Here is a 16,662-nt window from a genome sequence, read left to right as displayed (position 1 = left end):
TCTTGTGTTGGTAGCATCGTGTTTGCTGAGTATGTGGGAAGTGAATGCAACAGCAGTGAACAGGTTGTGTGCAGTTGGCTAGATATTAAACTTAGGTACAGCCTTCTGTGGGCAGAATTAAGTTAGAAGTTACAAAGGAATCTTTTCTGTGGTGTTTGTATTTTGGGGGGACAGAAACCCCTTTTGCTGTGAAAGGGAATGTGTAGGGAATTCCAGAGACTGGCATATTTAATTTAGAGGAAGAAAAAAAAAGAAGAGAAAGAGGCAAATCCCCCTTATTCAGAGCCATATGTTCAAGATACTATCCTTAGTGTGATTTATTTGCTTCAGAATTAGGAAAGAGGGTTGCTAGGAAAAGTAAGATGCATTCGCTTCTTTCACCTAAAAGAATTTTATGAGGGTGATTACAATCTCCCTCCTTTCTCTCTCTTTCCTAGTCCTGGAGAATAATCAATTTAGCGATAAGTCAGAGCAAGCAAAAATGTGATTGTTCTCATCTGCAATGCAGAGACTAAGATGGACTCCTTTCTCTAAGGCCAGAATCAGGTTTTGAAGTGAATCAAGAGTTATCATTATGTTTTCAGTAAGAAAGGATCAGAATTTCAGTCTTTTTCTTTTGCCTTTAGATTTGTGCAGTTTGGGGGGGTTTTGACTGCCCTTTCACTCTTTTGATGGCCTCAATGCCAGTTTCAAACCACTTCCCTACTTCCTCCAAGGTGGGGAAGCAGCACCAGTGGTACTGGACAGGGATTATATCTGTTCTAAGTACTTCATTTGAAGTGGAGAAATGCGGCTTTCCCAACTGTTCAAAAAGCTCCCTTGCTGCAGCATGTGAAGAGCAGCTTCCCAAACTCTGCTCAGCCAGCAGCAGAGAAGGAGGGAATTGCCTTCAGACCTTGCAGGGAGAAAACTTGAGGCACCTGTGAGGTGCTGTAGTGTATCTAGCTAAAAATATCAGCTACTTGATCATGTCTTATTGACTTATTGGATGGCAGGCAATACCTTGTTGAAATGGAAAAAGCCAACAGATCCAGAACTTTGTGTAATAGTGCAATGGCATAAGATGGGTGGCTTAAAGATCCCAGTGAAGGTAATTGCTCACCAGAGCTTTCTACCCTTGCCTACCCTGGCTTTCCCACTGAAAGTACAAGTGTGGCATGCCTAGAAGATTAGGAATAGCCTGCCTGCCTGTGATGGACCTGGAAGGTTTGCTTTCCTCCTGAAAAGCTGATGTCAGATTCTTTGCCCAGATTCAGTCCAGTGTCTTTGGTTAGTGTTGATCAATTCCTATGAAAATGTATTGTTCCTTCTGCTGCAGAGTAATGCTGAATGCCTTCTACAAGTACTTCATCTCTCCCTGAAATGATGTTTTTTTTTCCTCATTGTTGCTCTGCCTCTCCATGACTGCTTGGGCATGAGCCCCAGTATGGAACAGGTGCAGTGATCTTCCCAGACAGAACCTTGAATTATAAGTTTTGTCTTAATGGGAAGGTAGATTTTAACTGGCTGCATGCATCTCCTGTAGCATGATGAAATTGCATCACTATTTTCACTAAGCATTTTTATCCAGAATATAAATTTCAGCAAAGTGTGTTTTCAAGTTCACTATTAAGATCTTTAATCTTAGAAGGCAGGCCAGCCAGGTGATTCAGGTAAAGAACCTTTTAGAGTCACAATATGGAATTTTTCACCCTGATAAAGGGAAGGTGGTGGTTTGAGCACATGCCAGTTTGCCTTTCCAGAGCTGTGATACAGCTGAACCACAGTGGAAATCTGGAACCGTAACAACACTGCTTATAGGAAGTTTGACTCCTTGCATTTAACCGCAAATGTGGTCAATGTTAGAACAGAGGGGAAGAAAGGTGGTAGTATTTGATTAGCTTTTTTCTCTCCTTGTTTTCTGCTGTGAGGAAAGAGTGATAATATTACTAACTGATGGTTCCAGTTTCTTCCTTGTTATACTTTAAGGATACTCTTTTAGGGTAGATCTGATAAGACTTGCTTTCAGCATTTTGAATTCAAGTCACATGCTGTTCAACAGTTGTGCTGCTTGGTAAACGGTTAGGTATTTTGAGGACAATAACATGGAGAAGAGGATTAAATACCATGTCAAGATCCTTCAGGTGGTCACTAGCTTCATGCAGGGATTGAAATGCAAAGTGATTCAGTCATGATGGATATCTGCAGGAGGTTTTTGAGAGATAGAGGTCTTCCCATTGGCTCTCACCATCGTGCCCTACACCAACATGCCGTATTCATTCCGTTCAGCAGCATGAGAATGGCTGTCTGTCTTGGACACTAAAATATCCTGCTGTTTCTTATCTGCATTTTCTTGGAAATGAAATGTAATCCTCTCATAGGCAGAGTACCTTTAATTGCCTCATGGGATTGGAAGGACGATTTGGGACCCAGGTCTGTGCTACTAGAAGTGCCTCCCATAACAGAGGGGATTTCCTGGAACCATGCTGGGAGACTCTTTGGGGATGTGGTTTCACACCAACTTGCAGTGATCCAAGTTGGTGCCGCCACAAATAGGGTCATGCTGCCTTCCCTCCCTGCCTGCTTTGGCGCCTGCCCTCGTACCTCTCTGTACTTGTCAGACTGGGGACTGCTCCAGCTGAAAGCTAACACGGGGTGAGTTATTAGTTTTCAGCACAGGGAGCTCCCTGGCCCAGCCAGCTGTATGGTCAAGGTGGAGGTGGCCGGCAGAGGCTGCCATGCCCTCTCCCCACACGAGACACTTGGTTGGAGTGGCAGCAGAGCAAGACCCTTGCTGTGTGTGTGACCTCAGCATCTCCTAGAAACCAGTGGTGTTGTGTGGAATAAAACCCTAACATGTGGCTCTGCAAGGAAATAGGCAGCTTTTGTGCCACTACTGACTGCTTGGGTTACCGAGGGTGTGCAGCTGCCACAGCCTGGCCAGCGCTGCCCAAGGGCTGGAGGGAGCTCACACCCTGTCTCCACCTCCAGCTTTGAAGGGTCTGGGGCAGGATAGTGGGTTTGTGAGCACATGGAGGAGTAACTAGGATGTAAACATCCTCAGTTCATGGAGGAAAGCCATATTTGCTTAAACTGGGAATCTGCTCAGTACAGTTTGCACCATGCCTCGTATGCTTGTCTTCCAGCCCCTGACTGGGGCTCCCAGGCTAATGTAATGTAATTCTACTCTGATGGCTGGCACTGAAGTAGGTGAAGATATAAATGTAATTTGTACCTAGCAGTTATGTATGTAGTGAGCTTGCTATACTGGAGGCCTTTTTGGCAATTACTGCTGTCGGGTATAACTCCAGAGAAAGACTGGCTGTGCTGCTCTGCAGGTACAGTCTGACAGGTACAGCTCTAAACAGGGCTTTAATGTGACTAATTGTTAATAGGTGAAAGTAAAGGAGTTGTGGTCTTGTGTAAAAGATAGCAACTGGGATGGCTTTTACAATCAACAACAGCTGCAGCCAAAGTTGTGTAGCTTATGAAGGTGGGAAGGCTCATGGGGCTTCTGGTCAGATGGGTGGTAATGAATGCCAGTCAATGCAAAGTTGGCTGAGGAAGGTTGAGTTTCATGACTCTGCACTCCTAGCAAAGTCTCCTTTCTGCCCCTCAAATGGTGAGATGGAGCCAGCCTTGGATGGTGGTGAGTGCACCCAGGGCCCTGCTTATTCCATGCCACAGCAGAATTCTGCCTTTGTGACCAGAATATACTGCTGAATTTCAACTTTGGCTTAAAAGAAGGTGTATCATTGTTATTGTAAGTATACCTCCACTACAAACTCAACTAGTGTGGAGCTAACTCTGGAGACAGCCTGTAACTCACAGGGCTGTAAAATAAGGGTTTCACTTTTATCTTGTCTGTTTTCAAACATAGCTGTTTTGGTATTGATTACTTGTGGAAAAAGGTCTGATGTATTTATCTCACAATCCTTACACATGCTGCCCACTGCCAGTAGCCTCAGTTCTCCCCTCAACAGCTGCCAAAATTTCCGTCTTTCTCCCGATATTTTCTTTAGCACCATTGTGCATTGAAACGCTTGCAGGATAGCAATATGTGAAAGCTGTGTAGCATTCCTGTTTATCTTGGAAGTCAGTGTTTTACACAAGGAGCACTGTAACTCTGCCATATTTACTTTCTTGCATTTAATTCAATAAAATGTATTTACCTGAAGTGGACACGAAATTTCCAGTTTGTGGTGGAAAGTGTAGGACCAGGCTGCAGAACTCGTTCCAAGTCAGGACAGAGTGTCTGAGGGCTCCTTGCCAGTGCAAAGCGTGGGAGGAAAGTTGGGAGTAAGACGACTCTTGCTGCTATCATCAGCAGGCGCCTGTTGAAAGGGTAGGAGTTATGGATGTCAAGACAAGACAACAGGTTTTTGTGTTTTATTGAATTTTGGCCTTCCAAGACAAACCAATGACTGGTAAAGCAGGTTTTGTCCAAGATTGCTTTAGTTTGGATAAGAACTTGCAGTCGCAGATAGTGAGATGTAGTCAAGTTTTCTGGGGTAATCTTAGCTTTACAGTTTGATTGTAGTTCAGAATTAGAGTTGGGAAAACAATCAGTGTAGAAAATGAGGGTTTCTAAGGGAATCCATCGCGCTTAAGGATTTTTTAGCAGTCTTGCAAGCCTGCGGGCTGGTGGAGACTTCCTACGGCTGCCTCAAGTTACCTTACCTTTGCTACTGCTTCTAAGAGAACAAGGCTGTCCCTCCTTCCTATCCATATATTGTTGAGAGAGGGCATCGTCCACAGGCTATTTTTATTTTATTCCTTTCCATAATTATATGTAGCTTTTATAAATCTGTCTGGATGGAAAGCTCTCATGTACTTTTGAAGGGCTTATTTGATCTAAATTTAAGAATGTCTCATGTCCAGTTGTGAAACTTGCTATTTCAGTTTGCCCTACCTACAACTTTTACTAAAACAAGAGGAAAAGGATGAAGAGGAGAGACTGAAAAGTATGTGTGAGAGGAGGGAAAAATGACTCATAAGTGGGACTGCACTTGAAAATCAAGGATCAAGGTGTACTGATCATAAGAGAGAAAGTTATGGCTTCTGTTAAGAAGGCTCAATTAAACCATATGGTCATCTGTCTTCTGAATAGATTAGGGTACATTTGGGGAGGAATCCATGGACCTGAATTGAGTAGATGGATTTCTTCTCGCTTCAAAGTTATTTAAAGAAAGGAATTTTTAGTGCAACCTTTAATAGGTGATATTTTAGTGCTAGATTCCACTGGAAGACTTCCCCAGGCTTCTGGAAAATCCCATTTTGCTGTCCATTGCCTATGGGATAGTTCTAATAGCTGCATGGTTATACAGCAGGACAGGTTGCAGAAAGGGAAAGAGGGAGAAGGCTGCAGTGCAAGAAGCCAAATGGACTTTCTCTGAACTTTAGACTATAATGAATAGAAATTCAAGCTCATGAGTAGATGCACAAATTTCTGCTTTCAATCCAGGTGTTGTCTCATTTGCCCTCTGCTGAAGTTCTGCTCTTCCGTCCTAGTGCCAGTGCCCATAAAACTTCCAGAATACTTGGGATGGCCAATAGTCTTGAAATAAACCTTTCTGTAGGGTTTAAGTAGTGTGCAATTATGAGGATAGAGTTATTCTGTGTATACAGCTCTGCAAAGAGTGCCTGTGGTGTTTCCAAAAGTGTTTACCAGCAGTATCCCACAGCTAGCTCTTCCTACCTTCACCCTTCTTATCCTGCTGAAAGCCAAAAGTTAACAAAAGTGCAACTATCAGACGCATGAACGAGGCTGATAGAAAATATGTTTAATTTTCTAAAGCATTTTGATTAACAAAAGTAACTTTCAATATGAAATTGTTTTTTAAAATTGCTAAGTGGCAGGAAAAGAGTCCTTTTGATTGATTCCAGTGAGTATTTTCGCTAATCCCAATACTATGGAGTGCTTTCATCATTGTCGCAGAAGTAAACAAAAAAACTGTTAGTGATAGTAATTGCCAACAGAATAGTAAATGATAATGAAGCTCTCACAACTTACTCTGCAGGCACATTCAGACACACTGTGTCTTTAATACAGCAAAAGGCGAAGTTGTATGCCAGAGCACAGGGAATGCAAGCCATGCCTTATGAAAGGGGGCCTGTATCCTGGAAAGCAGCACTTCGGAGAAGTCTGCAGTGGATAAGCAATTGCACACCAGCTTCCAGCACAACGCTGAGAGGCGATGGCACTGAGGCTTGCATCCTGGCATGTACCAAAAAATGAACAAGAGTGGGGATACTTTTGCCTCAGTCAACAGTTTTGGTGTGACTGGTACCTAAAATATCTTATATGGTTCAGTACTAGTCTGTGTAAGGGAAAGATCCAGAAATTAGAAGATGCTGTTAAACAAGGCATGAATTATTTTGAGGTCTGAAGAAAATGCCCTTCAGTGCAACTTAAGCAGTATTTTACTTATGAAATTGATTTTAAAGAGTGACTTGACTGATAGGAAATACAGAACTGGGGATGGTAGTTGATACAGCTGGTGGTTGCACTGCAGAGGGATCTTGACAGGCGTGAGGAAGGGGCTGCCAGGAGCCTCATGAAGCTCAGCAAAAGGAAGTGCAAAGTCCTGCCTCTGCAGAGGGATAATTCCAGGTACCAGAATGGGCTGGGACAAACCTGCTGTAAAGCAGCTCTGCGAAGTGAGATATTCCTTTCCCTCTGCTCAGCCCTGGTGAGACACAGCTGACATGCTGGGTCCAGTTCTGGGGTCCCCATTATGAAAGGACATGGACGTACTGGAGCAAGTCCAGTGAGGGGGGGTTATGGGGGTGGTTAAAGCCTCAGAGCTTCTCAGATAGAAGAGGAGGCTGAGAGAGCTGGAACTGTTGAGCCTGGAAGTGTTTAAACACATGATGGGAGAGAGTGAAGGAAATGGAACCAGGCTATTCTCAGTGATGACCAGTGACAGGATAAAAGGCAATAAGAAAGTCCATTTAAACAGAAGATTATACAGCAAAGATGTGTTGGAACAGGTCCCTTAGGCTGTGGAGTTGTATTCACTGGCCATATTAAAATCCTGTTTTAGTTGCCTTCTCTTTGAGCGGCAAGTGGGCTAGATCATCTCCAGTGGTGCTTTCCCATCTCAGCCACTCCCTGAGATGATTCCAGTGTTAAAAGACTTCTTAGGTTGTTTAACTCGAGCACATGGAGAATTTAATATTGAAAGCTTAAACAATGCAAACTCAAAGTGGAAATTAGGTTTTTTTTTAAGTGAGGGAGAAATACTGAGTTTATGCCTTCAAGTTTTGACACAATGACTTTTGCTGTAATTTCTTTGTGGAGTTATGCTCTGTAATTTCAGCTCTGAACAGCCTTGAGGTTAGCAAATCCTTCTACTTGCTTTTTTGGTAGGAACAACTGTGTTTATGGTACTTCCTGACAGGTGGTTGTTAATTTCATTTTCATAACAAAGATTCTAAAATTGCATTCTTATCCTTGGCTACAATAGCACAGCAACTGGGTCTGTGATATGTAGGAGGTCATATTAGAAAGTCAGATTCTTTTCTTTCATCAAAGTGTAGATTAGAGAGAAAAATGCAAATTCACTTCATTTTAAAATTTGAGACTTCAGGGTGCTACTAATTTTTCTGGAGAAATCATCTCAAGGTGTTTTGTTTAGGAAATACATTGAAGACAAAGTAGAAGGGACAGATTGTGTCTGTATGGGTTGGTTTTCACATAGGTTTAAGTCTTTGTGTGACTGTATGACCAAAGATATTCTGCTTTGAAAGCAGAAAACCAAAGCCAAAAGCGTTCACTTCTTGAAAATATCCTATATAATCTGAGAAAGATCAGCAGCTTTAATGTCTTTTCCCCTAGAAATTCATTACCTATGACTCCCTGGAAAACCATCTGTTTAGGTTGTCGTCTTGTAATTTAGGCTGTCACATTTGTTTTGGATTGTCCTGTGCATGACAGACTTTTCCTAAATGTAAAAAAAAAAAAATTATTTAGTGTACCAACACTCATTCACTTCAGTTAAGGCCTGGTGTCATCTTGTCTATTTTTTTGTCTTTTTTTTTTCCTCTCTGTCAGTGAGAATAAGTAATACATCCTATTTGAAACCAGTTTGTCGTCATTTTGCCAGCAGGTTGTTCTGCTCCATGGTGATGGATTGATAAAATACTGCCAAGGTAGAATGTGCATCACAGTGAAAGCTCAGTGGATTAGTTGTTCCTTGTGACATTATACAGCATTTAAAACATCAGGAGCTTGGCTATCTCTGTGCCATTTCAGCCATGTAAGCTGTTGCCAGACTGACCTGTGCAATAAAAGTAAATGCAGCAACTGCCTACCTTGATGTGGGGAGGGAGGAAGTCATCAGTTTCTGGAGTTTAGCAACCCAGGCTAAATGAAAACCGGGTTCAGTTTGTAGTCAAAGAAACGTGCTGTGAAGAGAAGCCTTCTGATGGCTCCAGATCTAGGGTGGAGGAGGCTGTTAGCCATAACTGGGGTCTTTAGGTCCCTGCTGTCTGTGATTCTTTTCTTATAATCTTTTATCTATTTCTGCAACTTTCTGCTAATCTGGAGCCTCCTTTCCGGCTGCTTCTAGGAATAGCTGCTTTTGGATATGTAAACCATGTTTTCCTGTTTCTTGGGCACTTATTTTTGTTACTCTGAAGTTTGGTATGTGGAAGAGGTTATTGTGTTAACTTCATCAGCGTTATGTAAGGATTTTTTTTTTATACAATGCTGGTAATTTAATTTTTGAAACTATTTTTAATTAACTTGCAAATGATAAATCGATCTCTTGTGCAAAGTCAGCATTATAGTTACTTGTAGGTGCAGAAATAATGTATCAGGGTTAATCTGTTTGAACAATGTTGAGACTTCCCTAAAGTGAAGCAATACTCTCACAACTTACATAATACACAGAACTATCTTGTGTTACAGTAAATGCTTAGGACCCCACGTTATTTCTCATTATCTGATTCTGTGAATGCAAATCATCGCATCTCGCCTGGGTCTTCTGAGTGTTTTTTGTCAACTTTCACAGTGACCTTTGGGAACTAGATAATATTTTTATCACCCTTAATGGATTCAAAGTCCATTTATTACTTTTGGGGAATCCTGCTGTATGCTTTTATACTTGGGTGGAACTGGGTTAAGAAAGTGCTTCAAAATAAAAGATTTTGCTACTTAAGATCTGACTTCTCATTACTAATTCCATTAATTGGAAAAATAGATGTAAGAGATGTTATACCTCAGACAGTGAATTAAAAATATGGAGTCAAGCAAGATTGGTGTTGACTTTTTTAAAGGAAGGATTCACCTGCTTTGATGATTTGAATACCCAACACTAATGCTCATGTGCACCTGAGTATTTAAAACTTGCTACCTTCTAGTTTGTAGCTCTCTATAGAAGTGTTTACATATGCATCTTTTGTGTTACTAATTTTTGAAAGAACGTACAAATTTGGTCTTGTCCTGTAATCACCCCTCAGTGAGTGAAGTGATACACTTCCCTTGGTACTGCTCTGGTATAAGATGGTGTGGGTATTTTGTGTGGAGTACTGGAAGGTTTGGGATTGCCGGTGTGGGACATCACAAACCGCAGACATGTGTAGACATGAAAACTTGCACTCCAGAAACTTCATCCATGAAATTCCACAGGCATCGTCCTCTCTTGTAGGTATCCTGTATCCAAGGAAAACAGAGCTCAAGATGCTGTGGCTTAGGCAGGCAGTTTAGTTGAGTGAACTTCATAAAGCAAGCCCTATCTTGCACCATTACAGAGCACCTGCACTGAGATAGCATTGATGTGGATTTGTAACTGCTCCTCTTTCTCCTCACTTTTCACCTTTTATGTATCCAGTCTTATTAATTACATCTTCCTAGAGAGGTTTATCACTGTATTCTATATGATTTGTAAGTGAGAAATAACACTTTTCCTGATTCCTGTGTCAATATATATGTTTGGAATGCTACTACTAATTTTTTACCTGTTTATCTAATGCTCCATGGCATTTACTGGAATTTCCTACCAGGAAGTTCATCCTATTATATTCTCCAGCTCTCAGCGTCCTTCCTCCGCCAATCTCAAGGCTTGTTTGTTTAATGGACAGTTTGGCAGACAACTGGCAGTGTTTGAAAGGTTTTCTTTTCTAAGTAGCTGTGCTAATTTCCACACATAGAGTGGAAGCCACTCGGTGAAACAAATCCAATTGCAATCTCATTTTGAAGTTAATGAATTTTAAAATAAAAAATAATCCTTAAATACAAAAGACAAAAATATCTCTAGGATGTATTTTGAGACTGATTTGCTTTGCAATGATTTTCCTTTGGGGTCAACCGTGGAATGATAGGAAAGATTTTCCTGTTGTCCAGTTCAAGTTTAGCCTTGCTAGTCAGGAGGCTGAAAGTCTTCTGAAGGGCTGAAACACTGCGAGCAGCTCTGAAGCCACATAGAGATGTTGTGCCCTGTCATAAACCATGTGAATTGAGCTATCATTTCCTTATTTGGCTTACTTTGATCTCAGTGAGTAACATAGAAAGTGGACCTGTGTTGGTGGAACTGTTACATGTAAATACAATACAAAGAAATTGCACCAAGAAGTCTCTTAGGTGGCTGGTCTGCTGTCACATCCTGCCCCCTCTCTGTGTCCCGTCATGTTCCTCACCACCCCACAGCTGCTTGCCATGACTTGGCAGGTTCAGCATCAGGCCTGTTCTGTGACAATCTTGTTTTCTTCAAAGGATGTGCGTGGTGAGAAATCACTGGTGCAAACCACAACTGAAAACCCCTGAGCTCTGCTCTGGAGGCAGCAGCCTTGCTGAGGTGGTATCTTTGGGGGTGGGCAAGTGGGCTGGGAGCTTTGACACCAGTTTGTGGGATGAGGCTGCTGTTAGAACCTGCTGGTGACATCAAGGCCCTGGCCATGCTTCCCAGGGAATGAGAGGTAAAGTATCCTGCTGCATCCAGACACATCCCCAAAAATCCACGGTCAGGATTCCTCACCTTGGATGCTGGTTAGCTTGTCTGCGCTTCTGGGTGCGAATGTTGGCTGTTTGTCATTTGTTTGTCATTACATTTTTGGGGACTTTTGTCTCCACAACTTCCACCTTAACCAAGCAGGTGCAGCTCAGCCCCGGTTGGTTTTGGGATGAGGGGATTGCAGGGAGGTGTTTCAGGACTACCCAGAGACACACACACTCCTCACTATGGGCAGCTTAGCAGTTGAGATGAAAACTGGGTGTAGTTTCCTGAAAACAACTTTTCGTATTTCAACATGAAGTGGTAACTGGAGCTTTCAGCCTTAGCATGGTGCAAAGCCATTGCTTCCAGTAAGAAGTAATTGGTTCGTATTTGGTGGAAAAATTGCAATAAGAAAGGTCTCAGATGATTCATTTCCTATGCAGCATAGGTGTAATTCTCTTGGTTTGAGGCCAGAAATGTGGCTTATGCTTTGGTTTATGTCTTGCACAACCGTTGTAATGTCCTTCCTCTTTTAGGGCAAAGAAAATATGAAGTACTGCAGCAGAGTAGGAAAACAAGATAAGCTTCACGTTTTGCCACTGGCTGCTGTACTGAGTGCAAGTCTGGTGGGGTGTGGGGCTGATCCCATGGCATTCTAGTAGACCTGTGAACCTAAAATGGAGTGATGTCAAACAGGGTTGTCTCCTTACCTTGGTGTCTGAATTATGTTAGCATTGGTGACTATGAGATAATCTTATCAGAGGGCAAGTCAGGTCGCATGAGATACTGGGATGAAAATCAAAGGTAATTAGTACATGAAGATTATAATCCTGCTTCAGTAAAAATGATCTGCTGTTGCAGAGAGAAACCACCATTTTCATTGCTGCATTTCAGTACTTTCTTGATTTGGTTCAGGCCATTGTGTTTCATTTAGAAGCAGTTGAAAATGTTCTTGTGTTGAGCCGTGCTCAAGATGAGAGTGTGAAGTGGCTCACTGGGGATGTGCAGCACCACTAACACGGGAGCAAGCTGCTGAGCGTGCCTGAAAGCCGATGTGTTCCTTTCCGTGGGTGTTAGAAATGGCTTTGTGGGATGTTCTGCAGCAGCGACTGCAGGCACTCATGGCACTTGCGTTGCTTCTTCCTGCACATTCTTCCTGAGAAGGGAAAGCCGCCGCTCAGTTCCTCTGGCTTGGGTCTCACTTCCAAACAAGAATTTGCCGCTGAAAGTTGGCCACCCACATTTTAGCTTTTCGGAGCTAAATAAAAGTTGTGTGGTTTCATCTTTAAGTGCTTACTGTTCATGGCTTCCTTGACTCTTGGATACTTCTGAGGGAATCAGGAAAATGGAAAATTGATAGAAATAGGATGGTTTAATTAGGTCTTGAAAGAAACTTCACTAGAGTAACAGATCAGCCTTCAGCCCACAATGTCAGGTACCCAATAGGAGGGGCTGCATATGATCAGAATGTCATTTAATTTGGTAATTGCGATGTGCCTCTTATTGAATTATTTACCATAGATATATAAATGGGATTTTCTTTTAACATTCATCTACATTAAAAACAAACCATTTGACTGTAGCTAAATTAATAAGTTCAATATAACAACTGGAGAAGAATTTACCTCAGTCAAAACTATAATAAGCAGAAAAATAAGGTGGTAACTTAGGAAAGAGAAATTGCGATAATAGAAAGTACTTTTCAGTCCTTTTTAAAATACAATTGCTGTTTTATGAGAAGACAGTTTGGGGCTTTTGTGTTGAATTAGAATGATCAGGATGATTTCTGTAAACTGCGTTTTCATTTGTTTTAAAAAGATCCTTTAAATTTTACTTTAAATACAAGCTGCTTGTCACTCAGCTAATAATCCTGATGAATGAGTGACTATTATTTCAGACTTTTCTGCCTTGTGTTGATTTTACAATGTATTCAATTTTCAAGGCAATATTTATATATATATACTTGTATTCTTTTACATCAGTTTTATGAATGGCTATAAGTAAAATTGAATTTTGAGGTCATGTTTTCATTAAAAATGCCACTCCTGGTCTTGTTCTTCTTGTTCCTCTGTATGGGACTGCCTGCTTTTCATAGGCTAGTAATACTTTGGGAAGACTTGAGAGGACTTACAGAACTTTCCATTTATGGACATGCTTTATTGTCTTTTACGTGCATAATAGTTTAATTCCCAGTTATTTCTTTATTTTGTTTTTTTCTTTTTTCCTTAAACCTCCTCTTAAATGTTTTATACTGTCCGAGTTAACTACTGAAACCAAGGGTAGTATGGTACAAATTACTGGTATCTGCGTGTAGACCACTGGGGTAATATTCTTTGTGGAAGATGGAAATCCCTCTCCCTTCCAGGAATTTGAATTGCAAATTTATTTCTGTTGAGAAATGAGACAATGGGTATAAAATGAGTTGTCAATAGGAGTTTGAAGGTGGGAACTCTGAAACTCCTCTTGCATCTTTTTGCTGACCATGGGTGTTTCTTTGCTTGTGAGCTGACCAGCAGAGCTGAGCCCCTTCCTTGCTGAGAGCTCTGCTTTCCTCTCTGCACTTCTCCCTATTTTCCAGTCTTCCCGAATGCTTGCCATGCTCTCAGCTGGGTGCAGCCCTCTGTGAGACACTCGTGGCTCTCCACATACCAGGGTTTGTTCATTTGAGCATGTTCTAAATGCTCAGCCTGTATCCCTTCATTCAGTGGAGACATTTCTTTAGTGTATGAATACTTCTCTGCATTCACCCCAAGGTGTCTTTTTTCCTTTGCTTCCTCTCTTGTATTCCTTCTTCATCAAGCTTCAGTTCAATTTTCCCTTTCATGTAATGTATTTGCCTTTTTCTCTGCAGCTCCTGACCTCTGGAATGGCTTTCTAGAGTTCATGCCTCCAGAACCTCAGCTTTTAAATTGTTTTTTTAAGTGACTGCTTAATTTAGAAAATGTGGAAGAAAGCCTGTGCAACGTGTGTGGGGATTGCTAAAGAACCTACACTATGGCTTCCTTGCTGCTGTCAAAATTTATCTCTGCTTGCTGGAAAGGCTTGCATCCATCCCCTCCCCAGTAATATCAGCATTGTGGTGACATACAGAAAAGCTGCCATTTTATCTGCCCCTAGCAATTGTAATATCTTCTGGAGGCTACACCAGGCTTAGTCATCGTCCCTTGCTTAACTTGCCCATCTGCCCTAGCTCTGAGACACCCGCAGCTGAGCCCTAAGACACGTTTCTCTGACTTGCTGCTTAATTCACCATCAGCTATCACTTAATACAAACAGTTTATTCCTTGCCATGCTTGGTTGTTTCCAGTCTTCCTGTTTTCCAGCCCAGTTGACCATAAACTGGAGTTTCTTTTCAGCTCCTCATCCCATTGTTCTTTGGAATAAGTTTTATCTTCTGTCCCCATCTCAGCAGGCTTTGTCCCAGGTTACTTTTGTTCTCATTCTGAGGTCAGCTTTTGTCCTTTTGTATTTAAATCAGACTGCTGCTCCTCAAATACACCTTGAATGCCTGCTAGGGGAGCAGGGGATGTTGATAGGTCTCAGGACCTCCAGGGGAATGGGATGTGCAGAGCCCGGGAGACCCAAGAACTGTGGCAGGCGTTCAAAGTGGAATTTGGTGTGTCACACTTGTAATGAGAATGTACTGACTGCACTTTTCCAAATGACTTTAAATTTAGGGTTTTGGGGTAGTAGAATATGCTCAACTCAGATCATTCTTCTGGCAAGTTTTATGTGCTTGCTGGAGCCTAATTGGACCAGTAATATTTCAGACAAAAGATTTTCAGAAGGTAGCACAGGTAATGTAATTTTTCTTAGGTCTGTCTCTTGCAAACAGCACAACTAACTTGCATTCAGTAATGAGGCTGAGAGACACATCTAGCAGGACAATTTTTAGTGTGTACTACAAAGAATTAGAGAGTGTTTTACTGCTTCTTCCCTCAAACTTAAAAATACAATTCTCAGAGAAACTAAGGCTTTGGTGGGGTGTGATACTGTCCTCAAAAACTGATGTCTGCCCTACCTGGGTACTTTGCTCTGCTATGTTGACAAAACCCTGTGCTGGCTCTTACCTGATGCTTAGCACTTGTCTATTACAAGGTAACACTCTGGTTTTGTTTGGTTTTTTTTATTTCTAATTGCTTCCAGTTTCTTTCCCCAAGAACTGTAGGTGATTGCTGTGTGACATGATAGTGGAGATGCTCAAATGTCAGTCTGATGTCCCAAGGGACATGAGTGGGTGTCACACTGCTCTTCCTCTGCAGCTCTCAATGCAGGCTCATCACCCACAAGGGATAAACCGGCAGAAAAATCTTTTCTCTTTTGGAGTAGGACTGAGTTACTGCTGGTGGCGACCTTGAACCAGCTTTCTCTGGGGGCTGATGAGGACATACCAATCAGGTATCCCTGCACCAGGGATGGAGGAAGGATGCAGAAGAGGTGGTGACAGCAACCTGATAGACCATGAAGTCAAACCAGTCCATTAAAAGGAATGGGCTAAAATTTCCTATTTGCACCTTTTCCACCCCTTATTTCAATTAATTAATACTGTACTTTCTCCTTTTCTTCTCTTCTGTAAGCATAACCTGCCTCCAACCTCCTCTTGAAAGTTAATCCATGAGACTGGGTATTGTAAAGTGAATTGCATCAAGTCCTGTGTACTTGAAAATGCTTAGCTTATCCTAGGAGTTTTTAAACTATTTCCTTCTAGAGACAAGTGTTCTTATGAAAGACATTCTTGTAGGTTTGCCTCTGATGTTGATTGTGGTAGCTATCTGGGTTTCTTCAATTTTTTTTTTAAAGGATTGAAGCTAAAAGGGCAAACCTACATAGGATTCAAAGTGCCACCAGTTTTTAGTGGTCTGCACTGAACCATGGGTTTATAGTTTGATCTATATCAGGAATGGCTCATAGCATTGGAAGAGAAACTTGAGTTAAAACAGTTGATGCCACAATTTTTTTTTGCATCTAGTCCAAGAGGTTTGGTAGGAATCTGGTTTAGTTTAATGAATGTTTTGCTGTTACTTTTGTGTCTTTTACTGGAATGTATCAGTTTGTGGCTTACCTGTCTCATAGTTCCATGTATTTTGTACTCCTTTCACCGTCTCCCTAAAGAATCTGACTTCCCATTTCTTGCACTCAGATTTCAGGTCGCTGAGAAATTTTTTGTCCCTGTGCTTCCTATCCATCCCTGTAATTTGGAATGCTTTGTGGCGGTGTCCTTTGGCTTGTTACTTCTTAGCAGGTCCCTCATACTGTGTCAGATGGTTGTGCATGCTATGATTGATCAAGTAGTGCAGTAAGGACAAATAATACTAATTTGTTTAAATAGTGAAAATAATGAATATAATGCTGTAGCAAAAATAAGTGACAAAAATCAAGATTTTTTTAAAAGACACACCGATTCTGCTGATCACAGATCTTGAGATTTCTGAAGAGAAGCCAGATATCAGAAGGCACGATGAATAATTTTGGAGATGGGAGAGAAACTGTGAGTCACCAAGGATCTCTAGTGCAAACAAAACAGCACTAGGAAATCTTTAGTCTGTAATTCATGAAAGAAGAAATAGAGAGAATACACCACTTCAGTCCTGCATCTTATCAGTTATGAAGCTTGTAAAACAGGAAGGGGAAGCGAACACTTGCTGAGTGACGTGTAACATCTGGCCTGAAATGAAACATTCCTCAGGGTTTCCTAAAATTGCCTGTCAGTAATCAGGATCTTTTAAACTCCACTGAAATATTTTGC

At 41.6% G+C, this 16,662-nt stretch overlaps 1 protein-coding gene across 3 annotated transcripts in view; it reads left to right on the top strand.

Annotated features, from left to right (window-relative positions):
- The window catches only part of E2F3 (E2F transcription factor 3), a 41,491-nt gene that overhangs the window by 11,251 nt on the left and 13,578 nt on the right, over positions 1-16,662 (top strand). The gene's annotated exons all lie outside the window — the stretch shown is intronic.

The sequence above is a fragment of the Catharus ustulatus genome, chromosome 1 (genome assembly GCF_009819885.2).
Source record: "Catharus ustulatus isolate bCatUst1 chromosome 1, bCatUst1.pri.v2, whole genome shotgun sequence".
Lineage (NCBI taxonomy): Eukaryota > Metazoa > Chordata > Aves > Passeriformes > Turdidae > Catharus > Catharus ustulatus.
Note: the sequence above shows the minus strand (reverse complement) of the source record. Positions and strands in the feature narration are given on the sequence as shown.